The following is a 15,166-nucleotide window of genomic DNA, read 5'->3' on the forward strand; positions in this document are numbered from 1 at the left end:
AAAGTGTATACCACCTCCCCCTTCTCTCTTTCTCCTGCTCCTGCCATGTAAGACACCTGCTCCTGCTTTGCCTTCACCATGAATAAAAGCTCCCTGAGGCCTCCCCAAAGGCAGATGCCACCATGCTTCCTGTAAAGCTTATGGAACCATGAGCCAATTAAACCTCTTTTCTTGATAAATTACCCAGTCTCAGGTATTTCTTTATGTCGGTGCAAGAGTGGACTAATACCACAGAGCTGTGCTTCCTGTGAAGGCTCTGGGGAAGAATCCCTCCTTGCCTCTTCTAGCTTTGGGTGGTTACCAGCAATCCTTGGCATTCCTTCCCTTATAGACACGTGACTCCAATCTCTTGACTCTGTCATTATGTGGTATTTTCCTTCTGTATCTTCACATCATCTTTTTTCTGTGTTTTCTGTGTCTTCTCCTGTTCTTAAAAGGATGCCAGTTTGGGCTTAGGGTCCACCATATTCAGTATGCCTTCATCTTAACATTACATCTGCAAAGACCTTATTACCAAATAAGGTCACTTTCACAGGTAGTGTAAAATCTTTACTTGTGAGTAGATAAGAATCTCTCAAGATTTCTCTACTCCTTTTCTCAAAGCCAATTTCTTCCATGAAATTCTCTGATAACTCATCTGGGTTAGAACCTGGACATATTGTTTGGGGGTACATAATTCAATACAACAAAGATACATTTATTTCATAGAGTTGCTGTATTATGAGAGATAGACAGTGTATGCTTCACAGGGTATTGGCACTAAGTGCTCCCTCACTGTTCCACCTTTGTGAATGAATGTAGAGATATCCAAGGTGGGAAAATCACCTGAGGCCCAGAGTTCAAGACCACCCTGGTCAACAGAGTGAGACCCCCCCCCCATCTCTTCAAAAGGTAATTTAAAAACATTAGCCAGGCATGGTGGTATGCATCTATAGTCCTGGCTACTCAGGAGGCTAAGGCAAGAGGATTGCTTAAGCCCAGGAGTTTGAGGTTGCAATGAGCTATGATCATGCCACTGTACTCCATCCAATCTGGGTGCCAGAGTGAGACTCTTGTCTGTAAAAGTAATTTTTTTTAAAAAGTGACTATAGATTGTGAACTGGAAGAATACAACAAAAGGAAAGTGGAATCCCCATTATAATCCCCATTCTAAATTTACAAATCAGAATTCTGGGTTAAAAATTAGCTCCCTGTCTGGCAAAGATTTCATGATGAAGATGCCAAAAGCAATAGCAACAAAAGTAAAAATTGATAAATAGGATGTAATGAAACTTAAAAGCTTCTACACAGTAAAAGAAACTATCAGCAGAATAAACAGACAACCTACAGAATAGGAGAAAACGTTTGCAAACTATATATCTGACGAAGGTCTAATATCCAGTATCTATAAGAAACTTAAGCCAACTTATAAGAAAAAAAAACACTCCATTAAAAAGAAGACAAAGAACATGAACAGAAACTTTTCAGAAGAAGACATATTATACATATAGCCAATAAGCATATGAAAAAAGCTCAATATCACAATCATTAGATAATAAAAATCAAAACCACAATGAGATAACATTTCATGTCAGTCAGAATGGCTATTATTAAAAAATCAAAGAAAAACAGATGCTGGTGAGGTTGCAGAGAAAAGAGAACGCTTATACACTATTGGTGGGAGTGGAAATTAGTTCAAGCACTGTGGAAAGCTGTCTGAGGATTCTTCAAAGAGCTAAAAACTGAACTACCATTTGACCCAGCAATTCCACTACTGGGTATATACCCAAAGGAATGTAAATCTTTCTGTCATAAAGACACATTCACGCATATTTTCACTGCAGCACTAGTCATAATAGCAAAGACATGGAATCAACCTAAATGCCTATCAATGGTAGACTGGACCATGGAATACTATGCAGCCATAAAAAAGAATGAGATCATGTCCTTTGTGGGAACATGGATGAAGCTGGGGCCATCATCCTTAGAAAACTTACATGAGAAGAGAAAACCAACTACTACAAGTTCTCACTTGTACGTGGGAGCTAAATGATGCGAACAGATGAACACAAAGAGAAGAACAACAGACACTGGGGTCTATTTGAGGGTGGATGGTGGGAGAAGGGAGAGGATAAAAAAATAGTTATTGGGTACTAAGCTTAGTACTTAGGTGACAAAATAATCTGTATAACAAATCTCTGTGACACGAATTTACCTATATAACAAACCTGCACACGTACCCCTGAATCTAAAATAAAAGTTTAAAAAAAATTAGTTCCCTATTAGTTCTGTGGGTGTAGTTCCCTATGAGTTCTGCGGGCGTGAAGTTGATTTGAGAACTGATAAGATGAAATTTATCATGTGCAGAGCTAAGCATCCAATCCTATTTCTGAGTTCACTGCTGGGGCCTTAGTTCTGATTACATGGATAATGGCTCTCTCATTTTCATCTATCTCACAGCAAATCTGAGTTCCCTAGCTTAGATTGTAAGGTGAATGGTGAGGCCATTAGCTGGAATGGGAAGCACATACTTTAGAGCTCAGAAGACAGGTCAGGGTGACAGATATAATTCAGGGAAATAGTCACATAGAGGGTGGAACTCTGTGATCCTGACTCAGGAAAGTGAATACAACAAAACAAGAAGCTTGGAATTAGTGTCTTAACTCAATCTTATAGTGAATTAAACTTTCTAGCAGTTGGCAGGGCCAGGACAGCAGAACTAGATGCACAACCAGAAGGCACTCCATTGGAATACTGGAGGTATTGCACAGGCAGCATGTACAAGCCAGGTCAATAAAGCAAAAGCCTCACACCTGTAATCCCAGCACTTTGGGAGGCCGAGGTGGGTGGATCACGAGGTCAAGAGATCGAGACCATCCAGGTCAACATGGTGAAACCCCGTCTCTACTAAAAATACAAAAAATTAGCTGGGCATGGTGGCACATGCCTGTAATCCCAGCTACTCGGGAGGCTGAGGCAGGAGAATTGCCTGAACCCAGGAGGCAGAGGTTGCAGTGAGCCGAGATCGCGCCATTGCACTCCAGCCTGGGTAACAAGAGCAAAACTCTGTCTCAAAAAATAAATAAGTAAATAAAGCAAATGCAGAGCCAGATTAATGTCACAATTACAAGTCAGCTCCAGATGGGCAGGGGACTAGAACCAGAGTTAACACAGAGCCTAGGGGACAAGGAGACAAGGCATGAGGACTAAGACAACTAAGACTGATGTGGAACTGTCAGAGGAATTTTCACAAAAAGGTTTTGTTACAAATGGCCTTTTATTGAAAAGGACAGAGTCTTGCCATCCACATGGGCCATAATAGTCTTAAAGAACCTGATGTTGGAGCCAAGATTCTGTTAGAATCTTAAGGAAAGCTTACAGTTTAAGCTAGAGAAGGGACTGAAAAAGTAGAAATAGACTTGAAAGCAATCAAGTCCTTAACTCTTTGACCATGAAGATTACCATTTGTTCCATCTCAAGATCAATAGGGCTGTGAATTGCAGTGAAAAGGGCAGCTTGAGAGAGGCAGGACCCAGCCCTGGACTCCTCCCTTGCTGGGGTATAGCAAGCCCTCAGGGATAACATCAGCTGCAGATGCTGGAGGTAAGTCCTTTGTCAAAGGCAGTGCATGAAATCCAGCAGGCATGACCATAGACAAGAGGTCACCAAAAACAATGGTAATAGGTGGTCCACCAAAGATTTGACGGGAGCAGATAGACCCAAAACAGATCACAGCAATGATTTCTTAAGCAACTGGCAAGGAAGGCAGACCTCATTGGAGAAGTAAGTCAGTCTGTAAGCAGCAAGGCCCTTACTACTAGGCCACAGTGCACGGAGAGAACTTTAGACTTAGGAGGAGGCATGGCTAGTGTAGGTGGGCCGAGTACCGAGTTCTGAGTCAGACAAAGCCTTGAGCACAGAGGATCAGGCCAAGAATGTGAAGACAAGGGTCCATTTCCCCTAATGAACTGGGAATGACATCTCAGGAACAAAAGAGAAGTTTAATGTTAGAATTGAGGCACAAGATCAGAGCAACATCAAGGGCAACACTGAGTCCTGGAGTTGTTTCAGTTCCTCTGCTTGAGGTTGGGGTTGGTTCTAGGGGGCTGGATGGGAGTGGGAAATTGATGGGACTGGAAGATGGTTGTCAAGCAGCCGCAGATGTAGGGAGAGTATAAGCACAGAAGCTGGGGGCTTTGACACTAATAGCATCTTATTTCCCAGAAAGCTAAAGAAAAAAAATTCTTCCTAGAAACCTCATGTAGCTAAAGGCTACCAGCAAAAAGCAGGGCCAGCCCAGGTTCAAAATTTCATTTAGCTCAACACTTTCTCTTGGGAAACCTTTAAAATATTTTGCTTGTGCTTTCCTCCTCATGTAAAATACATTTGACTACACCACACTGCAACCTTCCACTAGACTGGAAAAAAGAGAAAGAAAAAGAAAAAAAGAAAGAAAAGAAAAATCACCTGCTAGATATAACTGTAAAAATTAGCCAAACCAATGAAGTACATGACAGGAAGCTGAGAAATATATGAAGAGGTAAATTCAAGGGAAACTGGGAAATAATTTAGCAGCAAAATTTCCACTGCCTTAGTGGGAGAGGAGTGAGCATGAGCAAGCTTACTGGACTGAAAGGGGATTCAGAACAAAGACAGAATTAAGACTTCATCTCCTGCAGCTTTGCTGGTAATTAACAACAAAGAAGGAACAGGGAGCAGCAGCAGATGGAAATTCCATATCTGAGTCAGGAAGAAAATCAAACATGCTGTGTGACCAGTTAAAGCCTGACAAGGGTGAATAGCTTACGCTGACACTAAGAACATTGTCATAGACACAGCAAAGCTGCAACTGTTCCCGACCTCACAGATGTTATTTTTATTTATACTTAGAAAACTATATCTTTTGATACATTGTCATGGGATCATTAGACATTGGCACAGACTCCTCCCCCACCAACCCCTCTCTGTCAACACTGACTATGGGCAGATGGGTTTGCCCACCTTCAGTTTCCAGATTTGAACCTGTGTCCTGCCCGCAGAGTCTGAAGATGCATTGACTCAAACATACCCAGAATAGCTGCAAGTGATGTGCAATTAGACAACCAGCTCCTCTGACATTGTGGTAAATTGCTACCGGGCAAATAATCTGGAGGACAGAGGTTGGTGCCCTTTGCATCATCTTTACAAAGAATGAATGATAGGCTTTTGTGTAGAGCAGCCCTGAGACAGAGGGGGAAACCTGGTCGTCCTGCCATGCAGAAGTCTCCCTAGTTGCTACTCAGGGACCTTTTGAGTCTACTGTTTGCCCACTCTCTCTGGCAGCTGTAGCTCCCACATTGGAAAACCTTCTGGTAAATTGGCATCAGGGTCCTTGACTTTCTAATTGCTAATCTCATGCTTCCTTATTTCAAGCCATCTGTCTCAGCCAAACCTTACCTAGGGCTCTGGGGAAGGGCATTTCCTTTGTCGTCCCCCCCACCTCAAGCCACAGATGCTCCTTCACCCAACAAGAGACAACAACAGCGAGTTGTATGGCAGTTACTCTGTGCCAGGCACTCGGCCACGCTCCTTATGATATTGACTCAATTAGTCCTCAAACAATCCTTGCTACTCTTACTTGATACTCTGATTTGATGATTTTATAGATGAGAAGGCCAAATTGCAGAGGCATGGAATAGCTTCTGTGACCAAATTCCCTTGCAAGTTAGTGGTAGGATGTGGCTTGAACCCAGTTGGCAGCTTAATCAAAACATTGTCCTGCTTCTCTGTGCCACATATACTCAGCCCTGTGTACATGACAGTGAGGAAAACATAGTCTGTTTTTCTGGGGTGGTGAATGGGTCAAACAAATCAACAGGACAAAGCTCTGTGAGGAAGAAGAGCCCACAGAAAGAAACATCACAATGCTATGAGAATGCAGGGGAAAGCCACAGCCAGCCTTGAGGAATGGGCCGGCAGTGTTTTTCAAGGTTCTGGGAGAGACAAATTGACTAAGGAGAGAGGGGCAGGGAGTCTGGGAAGCGGAAAATGATGTACAAAGGTCCCAGGTTGAGAGCACATGGCAGGTTTGGCGAAGTGTAAATAATACAGTAGAGCCTAGGTGAAGCATGCAAGGAGGACGGGTGGGCAGAGAGGGGTTCCAGAGGGGCCTTTCTCATACCAAGGAATTGAGGTTTCATCTTGAGGGCAATGAGAGCCTCTGAAAGGCGAAGAGCAAATCTACGTTTTAGAGAGGTGGCACTGGCAGCAGATGAGGACAGTTTGGTGGAGGCAGCCCCAGGGCAGAAAGATGAGTAGGGGTGCTCTTGTGATTGTGCAGGACATAGAAGATGCACAGACCTGGATGGGACTGAGAGCTATAAAGGAGTGAGAACTGACCAGACTCTGGGTGGACTAAATAAGGAAGGTCAGGGAAAACGGAAGTCAAGGTTCCTCTCAGGTATTAGGGAAGGAAGTGGTGCCTTTCATGAATAAAAGGAACCTAACAAGAAGATGCTGATTGGTGTGAAGAAATGAGGAGTGTGATTTGGGGCATTTTGGATTTGAGGCATTCAAGAAATAGGCAAATGGAGCTGTCTGTCCTGTTGCTCTATATAGCTGGGGAGGAGGAACTAGGTGAACCTGATGAATGTTAGGCTGTCAGCACTTGAGGGTAACTGAAGCCAGAGGAGTAAAGAGGCTCACACAGGGAAGTGTGAGAACAAAGGAGGATAGAACCTTGAGGAACACCAACAATTAAGGGACCAGCAAAGAGAAGAGGCTGGAATGATGATTGAGAAAGACTGGCCAAATGATACAAGCAGAGTCAAGAACACAATGCCACGAAGGCTGAGAAAAAGACTGCTTTAAGGAGAACCAAGTGTTCAATGGGGATAAAAAATACCAGGTGGGCCCAGCACGGTGGCTCACGCCTGTAATCCCAGCACTTTGGGAGGCCGAGGTGGGCAGATCACATGAGGTCAAGAGTTCAAGACCAGCCTGGCCAACATGGTGAAACCCTGTCTCTACTAAAAATACAAAAGTTAACCCAGCATAATGGTGCAGACCTGTAATCCCAGCTACTCGGGAGACTGAGGCATGAGAATTTCTTGAACCCTGAAGGTGGAGGTTGCAGCAGTGAACTGGGATGGCACCAATGCATTCCAGCCTGAGTAACAGAGTGAGACTCTGTCTGAAAAAAGAAAAAAAAAAGAACCAGGCAATTCAGTAACAAGAAGGTTATCAGTGATCAGAGGGGTGGTGTAGAAAGCTGAAGGCAGGAAGCTGATAAAAAAAAAAAGAAGAAGCAGTTGAGACAGTGACCTCAGGAAGGAGAGAGGATGCTTTTGAGTTCTGTAGTTGCTGCAAAAGATTTGTTTCCGGAGAAAGACTTTGAGTCAGGGGGGAAAGATGTGTACTTCTTCTCCCTGGGACATCTTCACTCTTATTCTCAATCCATCTTCATCACTTAACTTCTGTTTCTTCCTCTGTTCATCTCTCCTCCTCTCTGTTTGAACATCATAGACCTGAGCCATAGTATGGTAGGCAGAATATATACTCTACCAGAAATCCAGGAGACCAGGCTTGATTTCCAATCCTTCCACTCTGTAGCTATGTAAGCTTTGCTCTCTGAGCTGTAGCTTCCTCATCCTTAGAATGAAGCTAATACAGCGAGTCCCTTAGGATTGTTTTGAGTTTTAAATGAAGACATGTGCTTGCTCTGCATATCAGGTGGTCAACCAAATGCTAATGCTTCCTCCTACAAAATTCTGTGACCAACTGAAATTCTGTACCATTTCTTCTTGTTCTTCTGCACCTAGACACCCTGAACCACAGGACTCTGGTGTCATTCCTTTCTCATCATATTCTTCCTAATCTACAGCAATATGTCTTCCCTGCCCCATGCCCTCCACCTCAGAGGAGACCCTCCTCAGAATTTTACATGACTAAGATTAAGATAATTCATTTCTGCTCAGCAGCCTGTTCTACCAGTCTTTGCTAGAACTTTCTTTTCAGTCACCCTGTAGACTTCAATTCTTTTTTATTTTATTTTATTTTTTTTTAAGATGGGGTTTCACCATGTTGGTCAGGTGGTCTTGAACTCCTGACCTCAGGTGATCCACCCGCCTTGGCCTCCAAAGTGCTTGGATTACAGGCGTGAGCCACTGTGCCTGGCTGACTTCAATTCTTATGTCTTTGAAACCTCTACTTGTCTGACTTCTATAGCCCTGAGGCCTCATGGTTTCCATTTCATGACTGCTCATACTTCTGATGCCCAGTCACGTCATCTTTATCCTATTGTAGACACCCTATTGGGGACACCCACCTTTGTCCTTGGCTCACGTCTGTCTATATTTCCTCAAAGGATTTATCCACCATGGAAACTTTGCACTCTTTGCCTCTGCCTCCCAGATATTCCTTTTGATAGCTCATATTTTCATCTATAGTTTCACTTTCTTTTCAGATTTCTTATTTGCTCCACTGGCTGTCCTTTGACATAGGCTAAATTGGCATTGTTACCTCCATTTTAAAAATAAAAAACAAAAATCTAGGACTAGGAGAACTCAAGTGGCTTTTCCTAAAGTCTAACTTGAGCTATAGTTCCAACATTTTTGGTTGCCTACAGGATAGTCTTATTTGGAGATTCTGCCTCTACCTCAAACTCTGTCTGAATTTATCCATCTCTTCAAACTGATTCCACTCAGTTGATAACCACTATTGGGATGTTTTCTTTAATTCTTCTCTCTTTTATACCTCACACTAAATCAATTGGCTGAGTTATCGCCACTGTTTTTACATCGTATTTCCTATATTGTACATATAGAGTAGGGACAAAATATGACTATCCTAAACCTTAGAGTTTGTTAGCTGATGTCTAGAAACCATAGCATCTTCTGCTTATAGAGATTTAACCAGTAAAATGTATACACCATTGCTAGATGTAATCAATTAAAAGGCAATTTCATTTCACTCAGAGTCAGTAATTGCCTATCAGACTAAATGGAAATTCCTCAACCAGAAATATAAGACTTTCCTCCACTTGGTTCCAATCATATCTGTATTCTCATGTGTGAGAGTCAGCACCAACTAGTGGAGCTGTACAATGAGGGAACAGATGGTAGAAAGAACACAGAGGGCTGGGTTCTGGTCTGCCTTTTCTAACTAGGTGACCTTAGATATATAAAGTACTTAGCTTCTTTTGGGGAAGCTTATCTATAAAATGAGGAACAGCCAAGGACTATAAAAATCTATAAAATTAGGACTGGCAAGAGGCCAAATAGGAACAGCTCTGGTCTGCAGCTCCCAGTGAGACCAATGCAGAAGGCAGGTGATTTCTGTATTTCCAACTGAGGTACCTGGCCCTTATCATTGGGATTTAGACAGTAGGTGCAGCCCACAAAGGCCGAGCAGAAGCAGGGTGGGGCGTTGCCTCATCTGGGAAGTGCAGGGGGTCAGGAACTCCCTCCCCTAGCCAAGGGAAGCCATGAGGGACTGTGCCATGAGGGATGGTGCTATCCGGCCCAAATACTAGAGTTTTCCCATGGTTTTTGCAACCTGAAGACCAGGAGATTCCCTCAGGTGCCTACACCACCAGGGCCCTGAGTTTTAAGCACAAAGCTGGGTGGCCATTTGGGCAGACACTGAGCTAGCTGCAGGAGTTTTTTTTTCGTACCCCAGTGGCACTTGGAATGCCAGTAAGACAGAACCATTCACTCCTCTGGAAGCGGGGCTGAAGCCAGGGAGCAAAGTGCTCTTGCTCGGTGGAACCCAGCCCCATGGAGCCCAGCAAACTAAGATCCACTGGCTTGAAATTCTTGCTGCCTCCTCTTACAACTACACAAGAAGTAAACATTTTTTGAATAAATAAATAAATAAAAATTATTCCTGCTGGCACAGCAATCTGAAGTCAACCTGGGATGTGTGAATTTGGTGGGGGAGGAGCATCTACTATTAGTGAGGCTTAAGTAGGGAGTTTTTCCCTCACAGTGTAAACAAAGCTGCTGGGAAAGTCGAACTGGGTGGAACCCACCGCAGCATGGCAAAGCTGCTGTAGCCAGACTGCCTCTCTAGATTCCCCATCTCTGGGATGACATCTCTGAAAAAAGACAGCAGCCCTAATCAGGGGCTTATAGATCAAACTCCCATCTCCCTCGGACAGAGCACCTGGGGGAAGGGGTGGCTGTGGCCATAGCTTCGGCAGACTTAAACCTTCCTGTCTGCTGGCTCTGAAGAGAGCAGCAAATCTCCCAGTACAATGCTCGAGCTCTGCTAAGGGACAGACTGCCTCCTCCAGTGGATCCCTGACCCCCGTGCCTCCTGACTGGGAGACACCTCCCAGCAGGGGTCGACAGACACCTAATACAGGAGTGCTCCGACTGGCTTCTGGTAGGTGCCTTTCTGGGACAAAGCTTCCAGAGGAAGGAGCAGGCAGCAATCTTTGCTGCTCTGCAGCCTCTGCTGGTGATACACAGGCAAACAGGGTCTGGAGCAGACCTCCAGCAAATTCCAGCAGACCTGCATCAGAGGGGCCTAACTGTTAGAAGGAAAACCAACAAACAAAGGAATAGCATCAACATCAACAAAAAGGATGCCCACACAAAAACCTCATCCAAAGGTCATCAAGAATCAATGATCAAAGGTAGCTAAATCCAGGAATATGAGGAAAACAGCACAATAATGCTGAAAATTCCAAAAACCAGAATGCCTCTTCTCTAAAGGATCACAACTTCTCACCAGCAAGGAAACAAAACTGGGTGGAGAATGAATTTGATGAATTGACGAAGTAGGCTTCAAAAGGTGGATAATAACAAACTCCTCCAAGCTAAAGGGGAACGTTCTAACCCAATGCAAGGAAACTAAGAACTCTGATAAAAGGTTATAGGAACTGCTAACTAGAATAAACAATTTGCAGAAGAACATAAATGACCTGATAGAGCTGAAGAATACAGCACGAGAACTTCATGAAGCATACACAAGTATCAGTAGCCGAATCAAAGAGAAAAAAGGATATCAGAGATTGAAGATCAACTTAATGAAATAAAGTGTGAAGACAAGAATAGAGAAAAAAGAAGGAGAAAGAACAAAGCCTCCAAATATGGGACTGTGTGAAAGGAATAAACCTATGTCTGATTGGTGGACCTGAAAGTGACAGGGAGAATGGAACCAAGTTAGAAAACACATTTCAAGATATTATCCAGGAGAACTTCCCCAGCTTAGCAAGACAGGCCAACATTCAAGTTCAGGAAATATGGAGAACACCAACAAAAACCTTCTCCTTGAGAAGAGCAACCCCAAAACACATACTGGTCAGATTCATCAAAGTTGAAATAAAGGAAAAAATGTTAAGGGCAGCCAGAGAGAAAAGTCAGGTTACTCACAAAGGGAAGCCCATCAGACTAACAGCTGATCTTTCTCTCTGCAGAAACCCCACAAGCTAGAAGAGTGTGGGGAAAACATTCAACATTCTTAAAGAAACAAATTTTCAACCCAGAATTTCACATCCAGCCAAACTAAGCTTTATATGGAATAGAGAAATAAAATTCTTTACAGACAAAAAAAGTGCTGAGGGATTTTGTCTTCACCAGGCCTGCCTTACAAAAGCTCCTGAAAAGAGGGCCGGGTGTGGTGGCTCATGCCTGTAATCCCAGCACTGTGGGAGGCTGAGGCAAGAGCATCATGAGGTCAGGAGCTCAAGACCAGCCTGACCAACATGATGAAACCCCATTTCTACGAAAGATACAAAAACTTAGCCAGGCATGGTGGCAGAGGCCTGTAATCCCAGCTATTCGGGAGGCTGAGGTAGGAGAATCACTTGAATCTGGGAGGTGGATGTTTCAGTGAGCCAAATTGTGGCACTGCACTCCAGCCTGGATGACAGTGTGAGACTCGGTAAAAACAACAACAACAACACAAAACTCCTGAAGGAAGCACTAAATATGAAAAGGTACCAGCCACTGCAAAAACATACCAAAATGTAAAGACCATTTACACTATGAAGAACTGCATCACCTAATGTGCAAAATAACCGGCTGGCATTATAATAACAAGATCAAACTCACACATAAGAATATTAACCGTAAATGTAAATGGGCTAAATCCCTCAATTAAAAGACACAGACTGGCAAGTTGGATGAATAGTCAAGAGTCTGGTGTGCTGTATTCAGGAGACCCATCTCATATGCAAAGAGGCACATAGGCTCAAAATAAATGGATGAAGAAATATTTACCATGCAAATAAAAAGAAAAAAAAGCAGGGGTTGCAATCCTAGTCTCTGATAAAACAGACTTTAAACTAACAAAGATTTTTTAAAAAGGCAAGGAAGGGCATTACATCATGATAAAGGGATCAATGCAGCAAGAAGAGCTAACTATCCTAAGTATATATGCACCCAATACAGGAGCACCCAGATTCATAAAGCAAGTTCTTAGAGACCTACAATGATACTTAGACTCCCACACAATAATAGTGGGAGAGTTTAACCCCCCACTGTCAATAATAAACAGATCAACGAAACAGAAAATTAACAAGGATATTCAGGACGTGAACTCAGCTCTGGACCAAGTGGACCTGATAGACGTCTACAGAACTCTCCACCCCAAATCAACAGAGTATACATTCTTCTCGGCACCGCATAGCACTTATTCTAAAACTGACCACATAATTGGAAATAAAACACTCCTCAGCAAATGCAAAAGAACAGAAATCATAACAAACAGTATCACAGACCACAGTGCAATCAAACTAGAACTCAGGATTAAGAAACTCACTAAAAAATGCACAACTACATGGAAACTGAACAACCTGGGTAAATGATAAAATCAAGGCAGAAATAAGTTTCTTTGAAACTAATGAGAATGAAGACACAATGTACCAGAACCTCTTGGAGACAGCTAAAGCAGTGTTAAGAGGGAAATTTGTAGTACTAAATACCCACATCAGAAAGCAGGAAATATTTAAAGTCAACACCTGAACATCACAATTAAAATAACTAGAGAGGCAAGAGCAAACAAATTCAAAAGCTGGCAGAAGACAAGAAATAACTAAGATCAGAGCAGAACTGAAGGAGACAGAGACATGAAAAACCCTTCAAAAAAAAAAAATCAGTGAATCTAGGGGCTGTAATTTTTTTTTAAAGATTAACAACATAGATAGACTGTTAGCCAGATAATAAAGAATAAAAGAGAGAAGAATCAAATAGAGACAATAAAAAATGTTAATGAGGATGTTACCACTGATCCCACAGAAATACAAACTACCATCCAAGAATACTATGAACACCTCTATACAAATAAACTAGAAAACCTGGAAGAAATGAAAAAATTCCTGGATACACACACCCTCCCAAGAGGAAACCAGGGAGACGTGGAATCCCTGAAAAGATCAATAACAAGCTCTGAGATTGACAAAGTAATTAACAATCTATCAACCCCAAAATGCCTAGAACAGATGAATTCACAGCCAAGTTCTACCGGAGGTACAAAGACGAGGTGATACCATTGTTTCTGAAACAATTCCAAAGAACAGAAAAAGAGAAATGTCTCCCTAACTCATCTTATGAGGCCAGTATCATCCTGATACCAAAACTTGGCAGAGACACAACAAAAAAAGAAAATGTCAGGCCAATATCCCTGATGAACATCAATGTGAAAATCCTCAATAAAATACTGGCAAAGCAAATCTAGCAGCACATCAAAAAGCTTATCCAATACAATCGAGTTGGGTTCATCCCTGGGATGGAAGGCTGGTTCAACATATGCAAATCAATAAACATAATCCATCATATAAACAGAACCAATGACAAAAACACTACATGATTATCTAACAGAGGCAGAGAAGGCCTTCAATAAAATTCAACACCCCTTCATGCTAAAAACAATAAACTAGATATTGAAGGAACATATCTCTAAATAATAATAAGAGCTATTTATGACAAACCCACAGCCAATATCATACTGAATACGCAAAAGCTGGAAGCATTCCCTTTGAAAATGGGACAAGACAAGAATGACCTCTCTTACCACTCCTATTGAACATAGTATTGAAAGTTCTGGCCAGGGCAATCAGGCAAGAGAAAGAAATAAAGAACATTCAAATAGGAAGAGAGGAAGTCAAATTGTCTCTGTTTGCAGATGACATAATTGTATATTTAGAAAACCCCATTGTCTCAGCCCAAAAACTCCTTAAGCTGATAAGCAACTTCAGCAAAGTCTCAGGATACAAAATCAATGTGCAAAAATCACAAGCATTCCTGCACAACAGTAATATACAAAGAGAGGGCCAAATCATGAATGAACTCCCATTCACAACTGCTACAAAGATAATAAAATACCTAGGAATACAACTTACAAGGGATGTGAAGGGCTTCTTCAAGGAGAACTACAAACCACTGCTTAAGGAAATAAGAGAGGACACAAACAAATGGAAAGATATTCCATGCTCATGGATAGGAAGAATCAAGATTGTGAAAATGACCATACTACCCAAAGTAATTTATAGATTCAATGCTATTCCCATCAAGCTACAATTGACTTTCTTCTCAGAATTAGAAAAAACTACTTTAAATTTCATATGGAACCAACGAAGAGCCCATATAGCCAAGACAATCCTAAGCAAAAAGAACAAAGCTGGGGATATCACACTGTCTGACTTCAAGCTATACTACAAGGCTACAGTAACCAAAACAGCATGGTACTGGTACCAGAACAGATATATAGACCAACGGAACAGAACAGAGGCCTCAGAAATAACACTACATATCTATAACCATCTGATCTTTGACAATCTGCCAAAAACAAGCAATATGAAAATGATTTCCTATTTAATGAATGGTGTTGGGAAAACTGGCTGGCCATAAGCAGAAAACTGACACCGGAATCTTCCTTATACCTTATACAAAAATGAACTCAAGATGTATTAAAGACTTAAATGTAAGATCTAAAACCATAAAAACCCTACAAGAAAACCTAGGCAATACCATTCAGGACATAGGCTTAGGCAAAGACTTATGACTAAAACACCAAAAGCAATGGCAACAAAAGCCAAAATTGACAAGTGGGATCTAATTAAACTAAAGTGCTTCTGCACAGCCAAAGAAACTATCATCAGGCAACCTACAAAATGGGGGAAACTTTTTGCAATCTATCCATCTGATAAAGGGCTAAAATCCAGAATCTACAAGGATTTTAAACAAATCTACAAGAAGAAAAC

General features: G+C 42.1%; 1 protein-coding gene across 6 annotated transcripts in view; it reads right to left on the reverse strand.

Annotated features, from left to right (window-relative positions):
• Nucleotides 1-15,166, reverse strand: part of CYSLTR2 (cysteinyl leukotriene receptor 2) — a 52,486-nt gene that overhangs the window by 14,260 nt on the left and 23,060 nt on the right. The gene's annotated exons all lie outside the window — the stretch shown is intronic.

Source organism: Callithrix jacchus, chromosome 1 (genome assembly GCF_049354715.1).
Source record: "Callithrix jacchus isolate 240 chromosome 1, calJac240_pri, whole genome shotgun sequence".
Lineage (NCBI taxonomy): Eukaryota > Metazoa > Chordata > Mammalia > Primates > Cebidae > Callithrix > Callithrix jacchus.